General features: G+C 39.6%; 1 protein-coding gene across 13 annotated transcripts in view; it reads right to left on the bottom strand.

The window, feature by feature from the left end:
* The window catches only part of SOX6 (SRY-box transcription factor 6), a 449,606-nt gene that overhangs the window by 292,446 nt on the left and 131,716 nt on the right, over positions 1-25,444 (bottom strand). The window contains exon 1 of one of the 13 annotated variants that reach the window (XM_081204711.1): positions 14,777-14,821. The exons of 11 other annotated variants lie outside the window; for them this stretch is intronic. The gene's annotated coding sequence lies outside the window, so the exon portion shown is untranslated. Of the gene's footprint in view, positions 1-2,364; positions 2,490-14,776; positions 14,822-25,444 lie in introns of those variants that run through there. One more of the 13 variants, XM_081204713.1, reaches the window with a different exon arrangement.

Below are 25,444 nucleotides of genomic sequence, written 5' to 3' on the forward strand. Positions count from 1 at the left end.
TGGCAGAAGCAATTTTAGAAGAGGCCTACCCCTCCTCCTCCCCTCCCAAGGCAATGCCACTTCTAAGACTTTGCATCCTCCAATATAGGAAGCTGCCTTATACAAGTCAGACCATTGGTCTATCTAACCCAGTACTATCTACGCTGACTAGCAATGGTTTGCCAGGGTTTCAGACAGGTAGTATTCCCAGCTCTACCTGGAGACACCAGGGCCTGGACCCGCGGCCTTCTGCACAGTGTTCGAAACTCCCATTATTCTAGGTGCATTTTGCAACAGGGAATTTCATTAGCGCAAACAGTTTCAGAGCTCTGGGTGCAATACTGTGCCTAAGATTTCCGATTCAAACTGCAGAGTGGAAGGAAAGGAGGACCTTTTTCTGCCTCCCCACTTCTAGCTATTCTCTGAAGACTGGAGAAGAGACTCTCCTAAGAATATTAGGGGGGTGGGCAGGGGAAGGACTAGACCATGTGAAAAATGAACATAATATTTTAGCTGAAGTTCATTCATTTTCAGCTTTGTATTCTTGTTATAAAAATGCATGCCTAGACATTCCCCTGTTGTGCCCATAACCTAGGTTTAAGGTGCCATTTAGCTCCTAGCTGTCATATCTCAGTTTCTAACACTGCTTCTGCACGCTAAACAGATGCTCTACCATTGAGCTATGGCCCTTCCCAACCACACTTACAATAAACACATACCACCCAAAATCAAAGGAACAATGCTTTCCCCCACGCCCTGCTTCAGAATTATAATTTTATTGTTACAGAATTCTATGTAGATACAATGAATTAATCAGCAGTTCTTTCACAGAGTGACAACCTTAATATAAAATAATAGTACAGTGTGTTTCAGACACATTAGCAGAGGCTACAGTGTTACATTTCCCTGTTCATTCTGTGAAAACCCGCTTGCAGAAAAGAGAGGTGAAGGTGAGAAATCACCGGGTGCACGTCTCTGCAATGCTGAAATGGTGCGGCGCGAGTATCATTCCTTTGGGTGCCTCACCTGTGCCTCCACCTCAGTTCAAGTACCTCCTGCTCAGGTGTTACTAGGGTGGTAGAAATGCATGTGTGCTGGATTTCTGCCTGCTTCTCTGCATCTATCTTCAGTATGCAAAGAGGAAGTCTTCAACATCAGACATGACCCTAATACAGCCCAGAGATAATACACTGACTGCTGCATACAAAGATCCTCATGCCAAAGGAGTGTTCTGGTGGAACAAGCTGGATTAACTGAAAAGGGCCTTGCACTCATGCTGCTCTCTGAGGATCAGACTTGTTTGCTTAAAAGGGATATCAATTTGTTTGTGTCTAATGACTGACTGGAAGAGCGCACAAAATGCAGCCGCCGATAACTGGAAGATGGGACATCTGACAATCATTCTGTGAAGATGTCCCTCTTCAGAAAGGCTGGCTAATAATTATTCTTTTCAAACAAGATAAAGCTGTGGTTTGCTGAGGTTTCCCCCTTAATATATGTGCCATTTCTGTTTCTTTGTGTCTGTCCTGTTGCTTTTCCTCTCCTTCTACTTAACTCTGGGACATAAAAATAGATTTTATCAAGAGAGGTTAGTAGATATCACGATGAGCACAATCTCCATGACACCCTTATTTTCACAATTGCTGGCTCTCTTAATGTGGAAACTCTTATATTCAAAATCTTACTATTGTATTACTCCTGCTTTTCAGTTCTCCAGAGCTTTTGCACTGGAAGAGAAATTATGTAATTTTTCAAGCTGTCACTATGAAGGATTATAATGTTTAACACCACATTAAAGCTTGTTTTGGTTTTTCTAATCTACCCTTATTCTTAACCGCAACCCTATCAAGGCTTTCAAAGGTAGTTTACAAACTAGCAATATAAAGCAAAGTTATTGCCAAATCTGCCTTTAAATGTATTTTGTTGACATAGGGGAGAAGGTGGATTATGCTATGCTTAACATTATATCTGGTTTTTAAAAAATCAGTCTAAAATTAGATGTTCCCTTAAGGAAAATGTTTAATCTCTGTAATAAGATGTCTGTGCTTACCTGACTCTGCCATTCCACACCGACAGGCTGAACAGTATTATCAGCTCTTTGGGTACTAATTCTTGCTTACTGGATGGATATTTTTCTCTTGCTGGATTAATAATCAACTTTCTAGATCAGTTCATTTGCAATTCTCTTCTGGTTAACCCTTTGTATTACCTTGCATTTAATCCTGAACTGAATGTGCACTTTCTCACCCATGCGTTAAGAAAAGTAAAAGAACAAAACCAAAACAAACTAGGTTATTATGGGATTTGGTTTAAGAACGTTAAAATTAAAGGCCCCCCAAACCAAGTCCTGAGTAAATAATAGTAAATAATATAGAAAGTACTTACACATTAAACCAATGTTCCAAGTTCAAGCAACTATGGGCATCTACTCACATGAGCAGTCAATCACCTTGTGGGAAAACCATCAGTTTTTGCCTCATGAGCCAGAGTAGTAAGAATTAGTACTACTCTCCAAATGCAAAATAAGTGTCACTGACTTCCCCATATGACTAGTTAGCTGCAAAATTATCAGTTATCAGTTTATGCAAGACTGTCCATCTGTGTTGTCAGACAGAGAGAGTGAAGAGTAAATGTGGCTAGGAGCAAGAAGATAACAGGCAGGCACCCTGAATCGCTTTTTTACAGTTCAAGTGAGGCCAGGATTATTGAAAGGGGGAAACCTAGAAATTATTGAGGTTTCCCTCCTTCTCACCCACCTAACTATAGTAATGAATAACCAGTGCTAAAAAAAGTAATTTATCAGATAAGTACAACAGATCATGGAGAATTTGTATTATGAGAAAGAAAAAAACTAGAAAATAAGGAAGAGTAATGTTTGTTGACTGACAGTGTCATAGGAAAGAAGCTTGAAATCTTGGTATTTTAGTGGGGGTGTGGTGGATTTTGCTTTGGTTGGAATAAAATGAAAGGAAATAAAACTAGGATAGCTAAGGTGTCGTGTTAAAGAAAAGAGAATAAAGGGAAATAACAACCTTTCTATCTTGCCTATTCTTTTTAAAAAGCGATGCGTTAGGTTTAGGGAGCCCTGGGCAAAATCCAAGAGATTGCAGCCTTTTCACATTAACAAAAATGATTTCCCTGCAAAAAGCATGCTAGAGCTGTTTTATTAAACAGCCCTGAAGTACCTTTACGTTCCCCACAGACAAAAGGCAGAACCTCTTCAAGATCAGGCCTAGCACAAAGGGGCTTGACCTCATCTTTGCACAGAATAAGTAGCAAATGTAATATTTTTACATGGGAGTAAAGCGCTTTGTAGCAGCAGCAGCTCTTAAAACCATTTATAGTAAACTTTCCATAAGATGTGCTGCAGATAATAAAATGCCGTAAAGTGTGAAGCAAATTTCCTTCATATTTATAGTGAATATTATTCTTTGCGTGTTTGAAGGAAAACCTTTTTAAAAAGCCAATAATGTGAGAAAGCACAGCAGCTAAATTTATTGTTAAGCATCACATCACTGATACTCCTGGGGGTTTTTCTTCATGAGAAGAAAGCTTAAATAACATTTTCTAACACATTGGAGTGCTTCCCAGAGATGTGATGGCCTACAGAGGTAGTGCCATAGAAAAGCACACAGGGAATGGTAAGTTAGTAAACAAGTTTTTTTTTTTTTTTCCAGATGGTAGACACAAATAAATCCAACTCTGTTTAATAAAATTGAACTATAGTTATCTTTTGTTCTCTGCAAGGTACATTATCTCTCTTTCCTGTTTCACCTGACTAATCTGGAGGTATTTGTTCCATCACCTGACTTAGTGGTTGGCTAGAAATAATAAGACAAAACAATCTGCTATTGTTACATGAGACAACCACCTTTCATGTCCTTGAGCTCACCATGACCTTTCACCCTGCCTATCCCTCAATGGTCTCTTCTAACAATTAAAACTACACTCAGGCTGAATTCCAGATTGTCATATAAAGAGCCCTGTCCTTTCAAAACAAAACCAATTTTTACACCAAGGTGGGGGAGAAACACAAGTCCATTGTTCCCTCACAGATGGAAGTTAGAGTTACTAAGGCAACAGCTCTAATCCTCCTTTTAACCACCTTTTTCACATCATTGGACTATCAAGTATGCTACCTTTTAACTCATAAGCTCAAAAGCTGGTAGTCTAACTCACTGCTCTAATTAGCTACGATTTTCACAGTACAGACAACATGATGAGCTAATCGAAATTTGCAAAATAATGACGTACCTCCAGCAAATATTCCTCCTCCTGAGGCCCAGTCTTAGAATAACAATAATGGGACCATTATTAGAGGAGGGCATTAAAATGCTGCACTGCTGCTAAACAGAGAACTTAATTGTTCTGGTCTTGTCCATTGAATCAACAACCTATTGTTGAGAACTTGAAAAATAAAGGACTAGAGAATGGGTGCCATAATGATTGGTCTGTGCTGCCATACCAGCACTCCGCAGAATTGTTTTTCCTTTTGAAACTCTTGATGGACTAGTAGTTTTGTTTAAAAGTAATATAAAAGGCAATTGTTTGGGTAAAAAGTCCTATTTATTGAAATCCTTCGAAGCAGTTGCAGGGATTTGCCCCCCTCCCCGATCTAAAAAAAAGTGTTCAGACACAGGAATACCATCTGAAGAGGTCTACATTTACGCTAAATATCACTTCTTACCAGGCTTCAGTAATGAAGGAGGACACTTCCTTAGCCTTCTCTTGGATCAATAAAATGTCAGCTTTTGTAGACCCATTATGGGGTACATCAAACTAAGTGGTAAAATTGGGAAGTTACCAAAGTTTTCGTCAAAACATTATCTTTAATAGTTATCTGAAATTACTTAGAACTCACTATTCTTATGAACCGTGAATAAATTCAGACATGGTAAAGTACAGCTTAACTTTCTCCTGAGAGCATGCCATTGAAATTGATGGAAGATATGAAAATGCTTGACCCCTTCCTATTAAAAATAGCTGTATATCAGTTACAGCCAGTGACTAGCAATTATTCCTTCAATTTCAGTTCTGTCCTCCATTTAGCTATTATTATTATATTTTAAAACCAAGTATTTCCCTGCAAAGTTGCAGAAGAAAGGGAGGGGTTGCAAGGGAGTAACTATGATGCATAGGATAGGTGGGATCCAGAGAGACCTTTGCCCAAGTGGAAGAAGGTACATCTGCTCATGCAAGGAGGAGGGTCTGATATTTCTGCTAGTTTCCCCCCAGCTACATTCCCCATCCCACACCATCCCAGAGGGTCTCCTGTCACTCAAGAAGGCTGATATTCTATATGTGGCCAATTATATTTAAAGTATAATAACCAAAATCAATATTAATATGCAAAATTATAAAAATAGGCAAATTGTTCCAACTCTACACATGATTAAGAACGTTTGAAATTGTCTGATGGACTGTAAAGTAGGTAAGCTTAAAATCATTTTCCATTAGTGGATATTTACTGAACCTTTTGAGCAGTTTGGTGATTCACACAATATTTGCTTATTTATGTGGAATAGGGAAGCCACTGTTTTAATGTGTAGAACACACCACTGTTTATTTTACTCCGTGAGTTTTAATGATCTTCCCAACCTCTTCTTTTCGGCTGTTGAGGTTGCCAATCTATGCCAATAACAAAAACAGTTTGGGGCATATTGCACACTTTCTCCCACTTCACAGCTGCTCTAATATGAGACCTATTAGGGAGAGAAGAGCTCCTCCTACCCCAACAGCTGGCCAGCCATGCCCTCTGCAGCATGACTGGGGTCTCTCCAATCTTGCTGGAAGGCATAAGGTTTGAAAGGATAAGGCTATCAATGGCTACCATCCACAATAGATATGTTCTACCTCCACTTTGTAGGGACGCCGGTGGCACTGTGGTCTAAACCACAGAGCCTAGGACTTTGCTGATCAGAAAGTCAGCGGTTCGAATCCCCGCGATGGGGTGAGCTCCCATTGCTCAGTCCCAGCTCCTGCCAACCTAGCAGTTTGAAAGCATATCAAAGTGTAAGTAGATAAATAGGTACTGCTCCGGTGGGAAGGTAAACAGCATTTCTGTGCACTGCTCTGGTTCGCCAGAAGCAACTTAGTCATGCTGGCCCATGACCCGGAAGCTGTACACTGGCTCCCTCGGCCAGTAAAGCGAGATGAGCGCTGCAACCCCAGAGTCGTCCACGACTGGACCTAATGGTCAGGGGTCCCTTTACCTTTACCTGTTTACCTCCACTTCACAGGCAGTATGCCTCAGAATACCAGCTGTTAGGAATCACAAGTGGGGAGAGTCCAGCTGTGCTCAGGTTCTGCTTATGGGCATCCTTCAGCATCTGGCTGGCTATTGTGAGAACAGCGTGCTGGACTAGCTAAGCTGTTAGCCTGACTCAGCAGGATTCTTCTTTGTCACTTAAATGATAGGACAAAGCTGGCCACAGATGACTGGGAAGTGGAGGCACAGCAATATACTGAAATATAAGCTACAGTTGTACGGAAAGGGATCCTGACACCCAGGTGAAATGTTTGATCACTGTTGAGCATATTTACTTAGATACACACACACACGGCCTGGATGGTATTCAACCCTAGTCCTAATGAGAGTGGACCCACTGTAGTTAATGCACACAACTAACTTAGGTTCATTACTTTCAATGGGTTAACTCTGAGTAGGACTAGATTTGGATACCATCTGCTGTATCGTTATAGTCTGCAAAAATGTACAGTGGAAGAAGGTGCCTAGGGCTACCTGTAGAAGTTAACTGCCTGAAGTTTATATAAAATATAATTTTGAAATCTTCAGAAGTTTAGTGAAGCAGAAACATGGACATTTGTGAAGTACACAGAAAGGCAAAATAAATAATGTTAGAGGAGGCAACACAAACAGAGAAGGGTTAAATGTGGGACCCAGCTGAATGTGAAAGGAGAGGGTGTAAGAAAAGATGGGGGAATGATTTAAGGAGAATGAAGTCAGTATTTTTAATGGAACAGAAATATTTTGTAATGGAACAGGGAAAAACAATCTTTGTGGCTGAATGACTCCTTCTGCTTTTTAAAAATATAGTCATATATTCACATACTGTATCTAACAAATATTCAAAGAGGCTGACTGGGAATAATGGGAATTGCAGTCCAAAATATCTGAAGAGCACCAGGTTGAGGAAGGCTACATAAGCCCTCTCATAAAAGGTTTGGTTTTTTGTACTTAATTTGCTCTTCTATGCGTACAAGTCTCTATTTTTATCAGGGTACTGCATATTGTGCACATTTTTTTAAGCCAGGTACTTTTCTTTTGTAAATTGAAAAAGGAAATATATAATATCAGAAAGTATTAAACTGTAAACAAGACATCTTGATTTATGCAAGCCTTGCTTTGCTTCATTTATCTTCATCTTGTTAGGCTAAATTAATTAATCTCAGCACTGTACACTTTCTCTTTTCATTACATCAAATATTATGGCCTGGATATGGGAGGAAGCTCTCACCAGAGGGATTTTAAAACACTACCTCGAGGAAGAGTTTCTACGAATGCATAGCTCTAGCAATATTAACCAGATTAGATGCATTAATTGTATAGAAAGTTTATTAAAGGCAGTATTCCTTGGCTTTAAAATAATTGCATTCCTGCATTCCCAAAAATATTTCAGAATCTTAAAGTATATCAAAGTAGTTTTTGTTTGTAAAAAATCAAATATTTGGACATTCATTTAAAAATAGGCTAAATAAATTGACACCACTTTCTCTTTTCATTACATCAAATATTATGGCCTGGATATGGGAGGAAGCTCTCACCAGAGGGATTTTAAAACACTACCTCGAGGAAGAGTTTCTACGAATGCATAGCTCTAGCAATATTAACCAGATTAGATGCATTAATTGTATAGAAAGTTTATTAAAGGCAGTATTCCTTGGCTTTAAAATAATTGCATTCCTGCATTCCCAAAAATATTTCAGAATCTTAAAGTATATCAAAGTAGTTTTTGTTTGTAAAAAATCAAATATTTGGACATTCATTTAAAAATAGGCTAAATAAATTGACACCACAAGCCTATACATTCTTTAAGCAAATCGTCTTTTTTTACAGTACATCAAATTATGAGGACACAAACAGTTTCAAATTATTTAGGCCACATACACTCTATGAGATGAGTGTGTGTTAACACACTTTCACTGTTAATTTATTGATGTAATGAAACCTACTTGTCTTGATACAGCAAGAAGGGGCACCATGTAAACTGTTCTGCAAGTTTTCCTCTCTTAACTTGCAACAGTAGAGCTTCTGGAGCTATGCAAGTGGACAAAACTGTAAAGCCTTTTTTAATCTTACCCTGATCAACCAAGCCTCTCTTCCTCCAATCACAGTTTTGTGCGTGATATCTTTCTCCTAGTGTTTCTTATTTAATTAAAACAGACACTGACAGAAGGACATGGATTAGGGCTGTAATGATGCATTTACTTAGATTAATCGGAGTCTCCTTTTGGAGTAATGGCTTAAACAAAGAACAAAAGGAAATTGTTATGAAACAGCCTTTTATCCCAAGCAAAGGTCATATTATGAGGTTTTTAATTTTGTTGGCCTCTGTTACGCTGGGCCTCGCTACTGGAACATGAGAAGTGCCCTTTTTTTCTCTTGCAAAGCCCGTTATTATAATATAGTCATTATAGCTGCAAATTAAAATGTCTGATTTTAAAACAGGTTGCTTAGCTTTCAGAACCCTCTAATTAGCATGTTGTGCATTGTTGTGAAGGAAAGACGACTAAAACACTAATGACCCACTGCCAGGTGACTGCACTACTGCACAAAGTAATAAAGACCTTTTTAAAGGAACACAATGAATTATCCAAGATGTGGTCTTCTTCTCTGCACCACTTTATTCATAAAGAATTCATTGCATTCGGTCACATAAGCAAGTTCGGGAAATATTTCTATGGAAATATTTTAATACGGGAACTACAAAGAAGACCAGAACCATGCTACGTTGTTAGGGGAGAGCAAGGCAAGCCAATGCAACAGAAGTCGAAAGCAGAATGAAGAGAGTCCATAATCCTAAATATGGCTACTCAGATGGAAATCCCACTTATTTCAATAAGGCTTACTCTTCTCAGCTAAGTGGATATAGGATTGCAACCCAAAGAGTGCTTTCGGAGAGTTGCACTTCCTGTTGCTGCCACTGTGTGCATAGGTGGGTAACACAGCTCCCCACCTAGAAAACACTGAAATAATTATAATCTGGATAAGAAAGATGATTTTAGGGAGTCGTGAAGATCCTGGTTGTTTATTACAAACACCTCACCTACATTGTAGCTGTTCTAATGAAAAGTGAACCACTCCACTTTAATAAAAACATTAGAGGATTTGATTCTGGAGCTCCAACATCACATGTGATCTGATATGTTGGAAGTCCCTTAAAGACCTATTCCAGATGCACATATGATATCACTTCAGCCTGGCTCAAGTGGCTGGCTAGCTCAAGCACTGGCCAAGGCCTCAGGGACTTAGAAGGACCACTCACAGGTTTGATCCAGTCACTGGTCATTCACTGTCCTCCATGCAGGGCTTCTGGGTGTTTTGTAGTAGACAGAAGTGCCACTTTTGAATGGTAGCCAAGCTCAGCTCCCATCCATGGGGGCTGCCTGCCATTTAAAGTTACCCAAAATGCAGTGCCCTGCATTTAATAGATCTATTAAATTTATTGATTTTGTAGACCTGTAGTCCAAGTGGGAAGGGACGCGGGTGGTGCTGTGGTCTAAACAACAGAACCTAGGGCTTGCTGATTGGAAGGTCGGCGGTTTGAATCCCCGCGATGGGGTGGGCTCCCGTTGCTCAGTCCCAGCTCCTGCCAACCTAGCAGTTCAAAAACACATCAAAGTGCAAGTAGATAAATAGGTACCGCTCTGGCGGGAAGGTAAACAGCGTTTCCATGTGCTGCTCTGGGGTTGCTGGCCACATGACCCGGAAAAACTGTCTGTGGAAAAACATTGGCTCCCTCAGCCAGTAAAGCGAGATGAGCGCCGCAACCCCAGAGTCGTTCACGACTGAACTTACTGTAACTATCAGGGGTCCTTTACTTTTTAGTCCAGGTGGGGTGGGAACCAAGCTTGGCTCCCATTCAAAAGTGCTGCTGCCCATCAACTGTTGAATTATATCCCTGGTAGAGGAAGAGAAATGGTGCCAGCCCCAAAACAGCAGCAGAGAAACTTGGGCACTTCCTGGTTGAGAGAGTTCCGAAGGGAGGGTTGAAGTCTGACCTTGGCCCTGTATTCCTTTTGCTTCAATGGGGGAGCATTAGAACTGGCCTGATAGCAATAAACAAATAGTCGTCGTTCCTTCTAGCAATGAAAAAACAGAGAAATCACTCCATTTGATTCAAAGTAAAGGCAAAGTTGTTTCAATGCACAAAGTTTGCTTCACAGAGGAATGGAAAGAAAAGTGATTCTTCTGTGGCTTCAACTACTTTAGTTCTCTAGACAAATAAAAGACCTAAATGAAGTGTCTTCTGCTGCAAGTAAAAATTTGCAACTGTGCTTTATAGACTCCAACAGTATGAAGTCATTTCCTGCCCTACCTAAAACCATTGGCTTTTCCACACTTCTGACATGAAGGATCTGAGTAGAACTGAAAAAGCTGCTGCCTTGCAATGAAGTCCTATACATGCCTACTCAGAAGTAAACCTCATTGGGTTCAATGGGACTTGCTCCCCTTGTGATTGGATTGGACTTTTAATTTTACTCTCTCTTTTTCTTTTAAAGTGGTGGACATAAACTAAAAGGATATGGGTTTTTTGCCCATGATTCTTACTGTCTACTTTCTCACAAAATGACATTGCCACCTAACACAAGGCAAAGCTACCTAATGTGCAAACTTGAATACTGCCTGATGGCACATACCTCTTATTTTCCTAGTCCAAAGCACAATTCAGAGTTATGTCATTAATACAAAGTGCTCTCTCTCTCTCTCTCGCCTCCCCATCCCTTTGTTTTTTCAAGGTGAGCAGTTGAGAGAGAGAGAAAAACACACACAGAGAGGGGCACAGCAAAAGAAAACATCAGCTGGCAGGGGTGGCCCATCCTGTTTCGCCACCTGAGGCAAAATGGGAAGGTTCCCCCTGCCCCGAAGCCTTGCTTACCAGGGTTGCATGGCTGCGGCTTCCAGGTTCCAGCAAGACCTTGCTGGAAACCCAGAAGCCACAGCCACTTCTCCTCGTTTCTTTAGCAGTGAGGGCAGTGGCAGGGGGTGAGCAGGGCACCTTCTCCCATGGGAGAAGTGAGGAGAAATGGCGGTAGTGGCAAGATCTTGCAATAATTCCATGGGATCTCACCAGAAGCCACGACCACTTCTCCTTGTTTCTCCAGCAGTAGCAGGGTAGGCAGGGTACCAGCAGGGATGCTGCTCCTTGAGATTCAGCCTCCCAACGTAGCTGCCTCAGTCTGCCTCATGGGTGGGCAAGTTCTGTCAGCCAGAAGATAGTTTGACAAGCATGGGTCAATCGTCACCAAGAAGAGCAGGAACAAAATGAGAAGATGCAAGATGCTAAGCTGAAGAAGACCGCCCATCCCCTCAGTTATTCAGCACCAAGGACTTTCCCTGGCAGTATTTTTAAATCTTTCAAGGATATAGGGGAATGAACGAAAGCTCATCAGCCACTATCAAGAAGTAACTCTGCTCAAATTGTGTTGTAGAACAGAGGCTAGGAGCCTGCAACAGAATTATGAACAACCAGCATACCCATGCCACCTGGTGAGTACTAGAGCAGATTCACATATGCTTTATTTGATGCTCTGCATGTGATGACTTGCAGCTGAATGTGTACACAAACTATACTGGAAAGCATAGTTCTGAAGTTATACAAAAGTTCCATCTGTGGTGTTATCTGCAACAACTCATTCACACTTGCAAGTCATCTCTTAAATGGTGCTGTTATCAAGTGAATAAGCATGCATGAGTAAAAACCAACCTATAAACTTCAGAAGTGAAATATGAAAACAGAGAACAAGCTAGAGCCACGGATCAAGTATCAAGTATTTCATGAGAAACCAAATCTAAAACATGGCAATACCGAGCCCAAATCATCAAAACATCTACCCTTTCACTGAATTTAGTGGTAGATCGGCAGCTAAAGGAATTACAAGAATGGGTCGTAGGATACTGTGTAATGTGAGTGAATGCATTGTGTGCGTAATTCAATATCCACTAGCCTAAGCTAGCATTCAGAAGGCACATTTTGACTTAATAAATGTCAAATGTTGAAACACACACCACAGTCATTTTAGTAAATAAGTAGAAAAATGTGGGCCAATCCCCCACATGCAATATGAGCATTGGCTTTAAAGTAAGAATTGTTTAGATAGTAAATTAACTGTGTTGCTTAACCTTCACTGGATAAAAAGCCCTTCCAGGCAATATCTGTATCCATTCAGCATTAGAACAATGAGCTCCTGCCTGAGCATAGTACTTAGTGTCCTGTGGTTTCTATCGAATATCCATATATTACACCAGTGTACATAGCACAGTAGCAGTAATTTAAGAGTTCAGCATAGCAGCCTGGCAGGATCAGGCTGGCATAACAGCGGTTAGTGTCATGGTACCACACAAACAGTAGCAAAGCAGTCATGCAGAGTGTGGAGTCATGCTGGCATGGAACAGAAATAGATACCAAATTGGGTTTGGTATAAGACTGGGCTGTACAACTGCAGCCCTCAGACTTGTGTTCTTTTATATAAGTCACCCCTTGATGCAATTCAACCAAGTAGAAACTTATTTACCTAGTGATTATATACATTTGTTATAACCTTTGTTATAACCATTGGCCATGCTGGCTAAGGCTGAAGGGAGCTGAAGTCCAACAGTAGCTGGAGACCCCCACATTGACTACTCCTGGTTATAAGTTCTATATAAAAACAAACAAATGTGACATTTGCTCAACCTTGCCTATGAGAATGGTCATTAAATGTAGCTCTGAATTTGGTAAAATAACAAACCAAGTATGCACAGTGAAATATAGCAATAAAAACTATCACAAAAGAACACCTGAAAGAGCAGCAGGCAGATTTTTAAAAGATTCTTCTAGAGAGACATCATTCAGAGAGACAAGAAGACAGCTTTAAGGGAAAAGAAGCTTTCCAAATATGGTTGTGGTTAAAGAACATGCTCTTTAAACTGACAGCTAGAATCAACTGCACCTCAGGGGCAAAACACTTCTTGCCCACTGAAGCTTTTATTCTCTGCTTTACCTTCAGGCAAAAACAAAACAAAACAAAAAACCCAGCAGGATTAGGCCAGTTAAAAAGCATGATCATATGGAAGAAATCCATACTGCTAAGCAGTGCCTTTGTCATTCATATCCAGTAAGAGATTGTATAAATTTGTTGCAAATAGTTTATATACTTCAGTATATGGTTTTTATGCAGATGGGAGAATGTTCAATTTTAGCTAAATCTTCTTCATGATGATTAGATGTCTATCAAATGGGGCTGGACTTGTCAGATACAACTGCTAGGCAATGTGCTGGAGTGCAAAGTGCTTTCTCAGCCTCCTCCTTGTTCTGTACAACAAAAAGGAGTTCCTATTCATGTCTGTACAATGGTTTGGGCTCACCCCACACACAACTGTACAGGACCTGAATGTGCCAATACCTGACACACACAGAAGAACTGGGCACATCCATTGCTTGAATGAAAGAAGAAAGTCACAGTAAACGAGCTCAAGAAAGTGAGCATATTAAATACCTGTACATTCTGTCAAATATGGTTCCCTCCAGATATTTTGTAGGTTTCATATCCATCACTCCCAGCCAGCATGGCCAATTTTCATGGATGATGGGAGCTGAAGTCCAGCAACATCTGGAGAGCACCAGGGCAGAGAAGACTGGTGTGCATTAACAGACTACACATCTTAACATGAACTGCTTTGTCATGCTTAGCAGGTTTAGTTTTGGCAGCTTTATCATCAGATGAAATGCAACATAGAAGCGCCTCCAACTAATAAAGGAAGTTGAACACAACGTTTCTTTCATGCTGGCACCCACTGACAAAGCAAGATACATTGTCAGCCCTCACTTAGTGAAATGTTTGTGTTGCGAAGCAGCTCAAACAATTGCTTTTTTCATTTTCATTTAAGATGGCCACCCACTCATGTTTCTCAAAAGCGCAACACACACATTTCATAATGGAACACAAGTACTTTGGACAAACTACCAAGGAAGAAAAGCGGAGCTGTTTATTTCATCATCAAAGAGACAAACCCGATAATATGCAAGATTGCATTTAATGTATCATGTAAAAAAATAAAAAATAACCAGCATCACAGAGGCATTATGACCAATGTGTCTGAGAAAGGGTGTTTAAGCAACAAAAGCAGTTCCATTATCAATGGAAGGCCATGGACCCCTTCTGCATCCCTCCTGGTGCAAACTACAGCTGTAACAGGAATTTTTTGTTGCGACCGTAGTGGGGCGACAGCTAACCCCCACCCTGTGTACCACAGTCCGGATCACCCCACAGCTATTATTTATGAGGAGGGGGTGGGACCTAGACACATTCCATGCAACCACACATTTAATGTATCATTTAGTGCAGCCCTAATTTATTTTGCCAAATAACCAAAATTGGTTGAACTGAATGCTGGTGCCATCATATTCTCACTACTCGGTTTTTCTTCCTAGTCACAGAACATGAGCAGCCATACAACAACATTATGAAATCCTTGGGAAGAAAATGGCCATTCGGATTCTACAATCATGCCACCGTACTCTCTTCTCCCCATCATATCCCTTTAGAATCTCTGTATGAAATATGATGAACTCACAGGTATCGTTATCAAATTTATGGTATAAGTTCACTGCATTCCATGATATGTCTCATAGTTGTTTGCCCTGCAGTAGGAAAAATTTGCATAGAGTTTAAATGTACGTGAGGTCTATACAAACTATAGTTAAAACACTATTACACAGTTATATGTTTTTCTGTATGAAACAGTAAAAAAAATATATCCATTTTTTCTTTTTCTTTAGGGCAACATTTTATTACAATTAAATGAAAGGCTCAGCACCACTACTTCTTTGAAAAGAACCATGCCTAATAATAATAATAATAAAATAAAAGAGTTTTAGGACATTTAACAGAAAAAGATAAAAGATGCTTATTTCCATAAGGTTATATCAAAATCAAATATGCTTTTTTGATCTTTAAAATGGGAATGGTTTCTCTTTCATAATTCTTCCAGCTGTATACACTTTTGGACAAGCGCTTTGACAGAGAGAGAAAATTGAAGAGCTTAAAAACAAAACAGTTGCCTTTAGTCTTACCATTTTAAATTTATTTATCTATCTATTTATAAAAAGGAATTCCACTCTCCTCTAGCATTCACCAGTGACCGTCACTGCAGATCCATGCCCCTGGCTCTGAATCAGAACATGCAGCTCCCCTGTAACCGAAAGGACAGGTGCTTTTACTGACTTTGAAAAGGGGGTAATTGTGAAGGGAAAACACACTTGCATTCCCATTTCCTTTGAGCTTTGGGGTCATATTCCTTATCAAAGGGAAGCAAGAGCCATCTATAGTATGCAACAAATTTAAAGGGGTGGGAAACATAAAAGTAGGATTGCAGGAGATTAATATACCGTATTTACTCAAATCAAAAGCTCACCTTTTTTGGCTAAATTACATTGTGAAAATTAAGGTGCACATTGGATTAAATGGTGCATTAGACTTGAGTAAATACGGTAATACATGTCGCACCAACTTTACACTGATGGAGGAAGATCTGTACATTCACACATGAATCAAAAGATCAAACCAAACATTTATATTAGAAGGAAGTTCCCTCAAGCATTACTTTTTTAGACTGTTAGCCCTGCTGGGACAGTTATCCTTGTCTATAAAACTACTGCTGGTGCTCTGTGTTTGGAGCAAGACAGATTTAAGTCAAAATAAGACAATGTTTACACTTAAATGAAATACTATAGAGAATATGAGATATGGGCACACAACACAAAACATTATGGAATATAAATACCCACTCAAAGCAAGGCGGCAAATCCAGATGTGGGGAAGCTCATACAGATGGCCAAATTAGCACATAAGGATGTTCTGTTACCCCAGGGTTGCTGGCTCATCTGTATCATACTGCCAAGTCACAGGAAGATATTTTTACCACATATCAGGCTTAGATTTGTGTGGTAAGACATGCAGCAAAATAATCCATTTACATTGAGGTTGCAACCCCAATCCTACTTATCACTGAACTTAATGGGACCAAATAGACATACATGGGGTTGCACTGGAATGCATTTCCATTTGAGTTACTGAAAGAATACAGTTCATTAATATAATGGGATAGCGTGCTCGTTATGCAAGCTATTATATACCTTGGCATCTCCCCCACCCAAAATAAAAATTAAACAAGTTCTAAAGATCTGGACGCATCCTGTTTACAGTTCCCTCAACAACCACTGAGGCTGACTGTCGCCTTTCCTACAGATGCCGACCCTGGTTGGTGTCAGTCAGACATAACTACTCAGGATTATTTTATAGAGTGTTCAAGTTATATTACATTTTTAAAAAACCTGCAGCATAATGTCTATAGTCCCCAAAACCAGGGTGGCTTCATTTATTCACTTAATATTTTCACACTCTATATATCCCTATCTACCTGGTAGTATTCAACTAAATACAAGTGGAACAATTTCCACTTGTGCAATGAAACTTTCTCCCTCTCCTGCACCCCTGCTATCCTCAGTTCTGCTCTGGAGGGTTGGTGTGAAACCTAGAACAGATTTAAGGAGTATGGGAGGAGGTAGAAAAGCTCCATTGCACAAGCAGAAGTCATTCTGCTCACATGAAGGGCTCTTTACTGCTACATTGAACACAGCCCACTGCCTTCCACTATGCATACAAAAACATATCCAAATAAATATTTTCCTGTAGCATGGAATATAAGATCCCCAGAAGGAGCCACAGGAAACATCCATATATATATACCCTCAGAAGGAGGGCACACAAACAAATCTGGTGGCTACATATGGGGTATATGTGTGTTTTAAAACCACACTCGGGAAGAATCCAGTTCAGTTAGGTAAACTTTCTCAACATTCAAGGGCATTTCTGAATATAATAATAATAATAATTTATTATCTATACCCCACCCATCTGGCTGGGTTTCTCCAGCCACTCTGGGCGGCTTCCAACGGAATATTAAAATATAATAACCTATTAAACATTAAAAGCTTCCCTAAACAGGGCTGCCTTCAGATGTCTTCTAAAAGTCTGGTAGTTGTTTTTCTCTTTGACATCTGGTGGGAGGGCGTTCCACAGGGCGGGTGCCACTACCGAGAAGGCCCTCTGCCTGGTTCCCTGTAACTTGGCTTCTCACAGCGAGGGAACCGCCAGAAGGCCCTCGGCACTGGACCTCAGTGTCCGGGAAGAACGGTGAAGTAGCATCTAGTTTTGCACTTTGAAAAGGGGTAGGGTGGGGGACATGGCTCCAGTAGAAGATTGATAGCTCAGAGTTAAACTACTCTATTTGCATGTAAAAGATCCTAGGTTCAATCCCTAGCATCTCCAGGTAGGGATAGGAAAAAACTCCTGTTTGAAACCACTGCCAGTCAGCCAGGGGTCAGCAAACTTTTTCAGCAGGGGGCCGGTCCACTGTCCCTCAGACCTTGTGTGGGGGCTGGACTATATATTGAAGAAGAAAAAGTGAAAGAATTCCTATGTCCCACAATACCCCAGAGATGCATTTTAAATAAAAGCACACATTCTACTAATGTAAAAACATGCTGATTCCTGGCCTGTCCGCGGGCTGGATTTAGAAGACGAGAGGACTGGATCCGGCCCCCGGGCCTTAGTTTGCCTACCCATGGTGTAGACAATATTGAGCCAGTTGCACCAATGGTCTGATTCAGTATAAGGCAGTTTCCCATGGTTCCCTAAGATTTACTACATAGTCAAATGCAAGCTCCAAATTTAATTTTTAAACGTTCAGCTCATAAATAACAGTTTCTTGTAATATCACATACATACCATAGTTGTTTGTATCAGAGAAAGCCATAAGCAAAAGGGACAAGTTAGTCCAAGGACATAATGTCTTTCAGGCTCTATAGCACTTAGCAGGTTAGTGGGCCTCCAAGGCCTAACAGATTTAACCAAGACTTTTCACACAATCAGGTAAAGAACGCTCAGCCAGTCAGTAGATGTCCCATTCAGATAACAAAGAGAATATTTTAGTGACAATGTGAGAAAATAACAGTAAAAATGGTTTAAAAACCCACTCAACCATGTTTCCTTTTTTGCGCTCAAGAACCTTCCCTGTAAGTTTCATCATGACATTCACTGTGGTCTTCCAGCAGCAAATGTGAAGGCAGATGTACATTTTTGTCAGTGATTCTGATAAGACAAACCTAGATATCTGTTTGACAGGATAAATAAATAAAAACCAATGCAAAGCAAAGACTGTAATATGTATTAATGCACCAGTCTTTCTTCTTCTTCTTCACTCACACACACAAATACACAAAAAATATGATTGCCTTTTGTTGTGCAGTTTGTGTAGAACTACCAAGCAGGTTCTCTGAACTTTTCAGTTTTAAACTATAAGTATTTCATGCATTCAAATTTATTGCATTAGGAATCTGAAAGAAACCACAAATGAGAAATGGTTATTAGTATTCTGGATAGTCTTTAATGACTGTGCTCCATTCCACACCACTGAAAGGGGTGAAAGTTCTCCACTGAAGTGACTTTGTTAGGTCACTTCAGTTCCTTGGAGTGGCCCTTCTTACAAGTCCATTACCTTAGGTTAAATATGTTCAGCTGAGCGAACCATAATAATGATGGTGCCACAACCCTAGAAGATTGTCTAAAGAAATGAATTTGGGGTGTGGTTTCGAATTTGATAAAGGAAGCCATGACTCCACTGCTCCGTTTCCTCCCTCTCTTTTTTCTCTGGTGCCAAATATTTTTTTTTCTTCATTTATCTTCAGCTGCATTTTCATTTGCATTGAAAACTATGAATGGAATAGTTTCCAAACATGACAAACATTGAAGTACAGTATAGTATGATCACTGTATGGGTTTGTCGAAGTCTGTGCATAAACTGTCTAACCTTTTTACCATCCATATGCAACAAATGTGTTATTAAAACATCTTAAAAACAAGCTGGGAATTACTACCACGCTTCTGCATCTATCTCTAGATCCCTAGCAGAATGCAGATTTCAAACTCTGAGTGATTCTCCTTGTTGAATTACCAACTTACTGTTTCTGTTTGGATTTCAAAAAAACAACATCCACCACTATCATCCTTATTCCTCATGTGTTATCCTAGAGATACTGCTATAACTGAATCAAAATAAGTACATGCTAAATTATAATTTCAACATTCATCTGAGTTTATACTGTAGCTTCTATTACTACATTCAAGAACTGTGCAATATGCAAATCCAGAATAAAACTGGTTTAGGTAAATTAAACTAAATGCTAACTGGGATATACCTTGTATATGCTTGACAAAGGTGTTCAGGGGAGGTGGGTCAGATTGCAAGCTCCTCAGGGCAGACACCTATCTTCTTTTTCTAATGCTACTCAATAAAGTACCAAGTATGACACTATATAATAATAAAGGACAATAATCAGACTGTTGGCTGCACACAAGATCCAAATGACTGAGACAAGCCACAGTTCACATGGCTTCCCCTAACTATGCCAAGTTAGGAAAAGTCTGTTCCCTTTGTCAGTGAAGTCCCCTAACCAGCCATTATTATGTGGAAAACTGGACACAGAACAGCACATACTTTCTCAGATCAAAAAGCACACATGGCCACCTAGCAGAATTGGGTTGCCTACTCTGCATCTGCATAAATGTACGGTACTTAATATGTTGCAGACAGGGCAGTGGAGGGAACTACTGGGGCAGAAGTATGAATAACTGCTACTAACTGTGCAACTTGGGTTCTTGTACTGGGTCCTAGCACTAGCACAACAACATTTATACACAAAGCAGCAACTAACAGTTGGTCCTTGTAAAGACTTATCTTTTGGTCCTGTCCTTACTCATAAGACTGGACCCTGCCTTATGTGTTTGAAGTCCAAGAATCTGTTTTATTTGCTTTTGTATGCTTTTACATAGTGAGAAACAGTAGTAATAGGTGTATGGTTATTATTTGTAGTGTAGGCTAGATAGCAAACCAGGCTCCATCCAAAAGCCCTGCAGAATGAATGGTCTATGTAACTCAGAAAAGAAGGGAGAGAAAATTCCATCTGTCATCATTATTATTTAGCTTGTGGGAAAGATCAGGCAGGATCTTTAGGCAGGATCCGAAAATTTATTGTACATTTTCATAGTCAAGCTTTTTTTTAGTGCATATCAGTTTACATTTACCTTACCACTGTAACCCCACTTTCCAAAGGACGGATGTTGGGGTGGGGAGCAGTCATGCTGTGGGCATATTGCCCTTGCAGCGTGGAAAGGAAAAGTAATGCCATTGCAGCTATTTTCCCAGGGCAATTTGTGAACCCCCTTCAGTTATTTTTATTTAAGGTATCAATTTGTGACACGGAGGGCACTGTCAAGCCACTAATTCCCTGTGACTGTGGTATGAAGATCAGAGAGGACTGTACCACATCAATCTGAGAAGTCTAGCTGGCCCCTCATGTCAGGATGGGGGACATATAGCAATGGTAGACTTTGCTTTCGAATTCTGCCACACAGGCCTCCTCTTGCCTGTGTCTTAAAATGATTGCAGTTTGATATGCTAGGGTCCCCTATCCTTTTGTATGTACCTCTCAAACTTTAGGAGCATACATCCATTTTAAGGCACTGTTATTTCCTTACTCATTTGGCTCCCATCTTCCTTTGCTTGTGTTTTGCTCTCTGCTATGGGCTTCATCCACAGCTGCTGACCCCAGCATATGCCTACTTAATCATGGTAATTGCCTCATCCCAGGAAACGATGCCAGGCAAGTTTACCAAGTGATGAGCTTGATACCGATCACCTCAACTAACTGTGTGAATTGGCCTCACACATCAGCAATTTGGGCTGGGAAAAATGCTGTCAATCATTTGTACATTAAAAAGATGGTAAATTCATAAAATAAGCCCCAAAATATCAGAAAATAGCAGCATCCTCCCCTGTCAGTAGTTTAATCCTACCTGCACCCTCCCCTCCACAAGTTCCAGCTGTAGTCATACTGTAGCAGACTGTCTACTTCCTGGCAGCTCCTGTGTATGTATATCTATATATATTACCTGTTTCGTTTTCTGTTTTTCCCTTCAGAACATAAATAAATCTTAACCTCCCTTGAGTGACAGCAAGAAATAACAATATTTAATTAACATCTCTTCGTTTGTAGCAGATCTTAACAGACTCCACCCAGTTAATAAAGCTCTGCAAAAGTATCCCTCCAATGTTTTGAAAAAAGCTTTTAAAGAAAAGCTCAGAACACTGTGTTCTTAATTCAAAAGCACATGCCGAATTAATTATGGTCTTATGCTTTGACCAAAAGTAGGATTTGTGGGATTTTCTCTTCCTTAAGTCAAAGGATTCAAAAGTAATTTATGAATGATACTGAAATAATGTTTGAATTAGTTGCTAACATGCTGTTACCTTGGAGTGCTCAAATGTGTTTTTAACAGTATAGTCCTAAGCATACTTACTCAGAAGTAAGCCCCACTGAGTTCAACTGTACTTACCATTCTCAAGTAGATATGTTTAGGACTGTAGTCTACAACAATCTGATTGATACAATAGACATTAAAAAAAACTGACTTCAAAACAATATATGCTGCATTAAGTAGAAATATTTCCTATTATCCCTACCTGTTTTTAGATTATCACTCTTGATCACACAACCTATCCTGAAGCTTTATAACAGTGTGTATTCGAATACTGAAGAAACACTTGCTGCTAAACAAATACCATGAGGCTGAATCCCTAATAGTCACTTATTTTGACATTAGGGAGTTTTTCTTACTTCTTTGTGTACAAGATTTCCTGTAGACGTTAGCAACATTTTTAAGCTAGTGAAGTAGTTTATCTTGTTCAAATATGCACTTCTCCCCTGCAGGAGAGAAAGCACACATGCAGCAGCTTTTGTGCAGTTGTCCATTCAAGGTCTCTTGCATTCAAGATTACCACATATATGATAACTGAAGGCATTTGCCATTCGGGTGTTTCACCATTATATGTGCATGATTTTCACTTTCTAGTAGGTTGATCTTAGCTCACAAATTATATCATCACTACTGTAGATGTCCTTTCCAATTACCAATGATCCAATTTCAAAATATTTGCATTGTAATGAAAGCAAATACTACCATAATTGCATCTACAATTAACACTGAAGATATTTTAATGATATCCCCCAGACAGAGGGGAGTTCTAAGTTGCCAGTGGATTCTCTGCCACTGAAAACCTTTGCTAATACAATTGAATACCTTGTTAATACCACTGGGGAAAGACTGTTTACTGTTTTAGCACAAAAATACACCTCAGAAAATAAAAGAAAACAGAGTAAATAATGCTGAACTTAAATGTACAACATTTGCAAACATGCAGCTGACATTATATTCTGCGAAGAGATGCTTGTTGCATGACCATGCTCTACATATGAATTTACATTCTGATGACTGAAATGATAGTACAGTAAAAAGTCACCTTTTTTGAGTACACAAACCTGAAATATTTTTGGAGACTATAAAAACATTAACTTTAAGAAAAATAGCCACCCCAATCCCCCCCCTTTTGGTACCTGCTTTAGCATGTGAGGTCTGGTGGATTGTCAAACATCTTGCACTTCTTTTATCCACTTATTACTGAATACATTAGAGTCTTTATCATGAAAAGGTTGTTGACCCCCCCAAAAAATATATTTTTTGTGGAGTAGATTGTCAGTTTAACAGGAAACCTGGTTTAGTTTCCCTAATTGAAGAGTAAAAGTGATGAGAGCTTGGGTAGGGAATTCCCATCATTGTCACTGACCATTGTCATGCTGAGAGGAGCTGGAGCTTAACAACAGCTGCAAGGCCACAGAGGTTCCCCATTCTTGGCTTTGTTGAACCACAATGCAGTTTGTAGTATGGGGCTGCTTCTAGAACAATCATTATCTCTTGAGGTTTGGGTAACCTGACTGGTGTCTTCTAGTAAACTACTTAAATTTCTTGCAAGACACTTAGAAGTTTTGTTATAATTAAGTGGTATATAAATTTTGTTGATTCATCAACTAAGGCTTGTGATCATTTTTGTTAAAGAATTAAAGAATTTACTTAATGCAGATTAAAAGGAATCCTCCATGTCTTAGCTATAGCATCATATCCCCTAGGTACTCTATCCATCCTTTTTTTAATGAAACCAACACACTGCATTCCTATGCTAATTGCTAAACTTGAGAGAAAGAAAGAGAAAAAAAGCTAAACAATGGTAGTAACTTTATGTAATTTCCTATTAACCTCTCACATTTAATTACCAGAATCTAAAATGTATTAGAAATACTAGAAATACTAGTATTAGAAATACTAGCTATAGGTAGAAGACTGAACATGCACAGAGATTGTGTTTCTATGTGTATGTTATATAAGGCATTTCAGGGGGCAGGAAATTCTTAGTAGACCTTGGGTTGTCTTTTATTCTTGAATGCACAAAACAGAAGAATTGTTATTTATCTTAGACTATTTGAGAAGGTGACCCCATCTCCCACTCAATAATCTCACTCCTATGCTTGAATAGATCAAGAAAGGAAAAAAGTTTATTGATTATTCAGCCACTGATGTCTCTTGGCCAAACCCAGAAAAATGTTTGCCACAGAATAATCTACAATGAACTCAAGAGAAGTAACAAAGAAGCCGTCATTAATCTACTGAAGGAAGACATAACTTTGTTTCAAGAACAGCAAAAACTTCAGTTTCCTGCACTGGCTCCTTCTGGAAAACAAGTCTTTTGACACAGATGTATTCTTACTGTTTGTTGCATTTTGCTTTTCTAAGACAATTTACTGCCTACCATGTGACGGCTTCTGCACTTTTAATTGTGGTGAAATCCCACCAACACAGGTGGAATAATGCTGGCATATACCGTACTTGCAGATAAAATGCATTGATAAAACACATCTAATACATACAATATAGTCTATGAGGAGCCCCACCACTAGCACATCATAAAATCAGCTTTATTAAAAAGTGGACAGGTGAGCTTTGTTATCAAGTAGAATAATCTAGTCCCTTTGTCTTTACAGGATGGTACTTTACCTCTTCTGACAGAAGACTTGTATATCTCTGAAATACCTACAAGAGAAAAGCTAGAGGTATGAAGTGATGGTATAAAATGTAGCAGAGCAACAAAGCTATCATTTCTATAGTTAAATTATGAATAATGATTTGTGTGCTGCTGTTATTATTTACTAGAAGAGCAATGAAACTACTGCACAATACTAAACAAAATGCTTTCCCATCTTTTATACAGCAGCGTGCTTTAAAAAACACAATCTCTAACCAATATGCAATTTCACAGGGTGGGCAACAGTTCTGCCACATATTTTTGCTGTTCACTTGTCTTGAAACTAACCCTAACACATAAGCTAAAAGCCGACTGGCACTGCTTCAGCAAACGACAACTTTTAATAAACCTTGATAAGCTTGTAGAAAATAAACTGACTTCATCTACAGTCCTTTATGAGATGCACAGTACATCCTGAACTGCAGAAGTTAAATTAGTATTTGCTGTGTATGTTATGTTTGAAATCCATCTAGTTCTTGGCACACACCCTATGGCAAAGGTCAGAGTAAAGACAGAAGAACGCTATGGCACCCCCTAACACAGATGATCTGAGACTGACTAGTCAAGGCACTATATATGTTGACTAAAGTACAACCTTAAGGCTATCCAAGTGGTTTCTTCTTACTGTGAGGATGCACCACTGTCAATCATTATAAGCTGCATAAATGCCTAAGGAAGACAAGATGATGTCCTTCCATGTCAAAAAAGAACATTAGTTTTATGAATGAATCCTACCGTAAATATCCATGTTTCACAGGCCAGAAAAATCAGGGTGTCTACCATCAGAGCAAATAAGCTATTACTCCACTGGCTGTCTTGAACAGTTATTTTTTATTTTCTGGGGAAGAAATCATTATGACATCTCTTCCTTAGTAGATTCGTTGAAGCAACAGCAAGGGGTGTAAACTTCAGTGATAACAAAGGTGTTAAAGGCAGAGTCAAGGTGAGAAAGTGACTCTAGCTTTGAAAACTGTGGCTTCATTTGTGCTAGCAGAATGGGTTGTGGTAAAATACTGCAGGGACCACCTGGAATAGTTTTAATACAGTCTAGACTCTAGAGCATCCTTTCTCAACCTTGGGTCTCCGTATGCTGTTGAACTACAACTCCCACCACCCCTAGTTAGCAGGACCAGTGGTCAAGAGCGAAGGGAGTTGTAGTTCCAAGTCTGGTCTAGAGTGACAATATGATGATTTTAACTTTGATATTTT

The sequence above is a fragment of the Podarcis bocagei genome (assembly GCF_964188305.1).
Source record: "Podarcis bocagei genome assembly, chromosome: 1".
Lineage (NCBI taxonomy): Eukaryota > Metazoa > Chordata > Lepidosauria > Squamata > Lacertidae > Podarcis > Podarcis bocagei.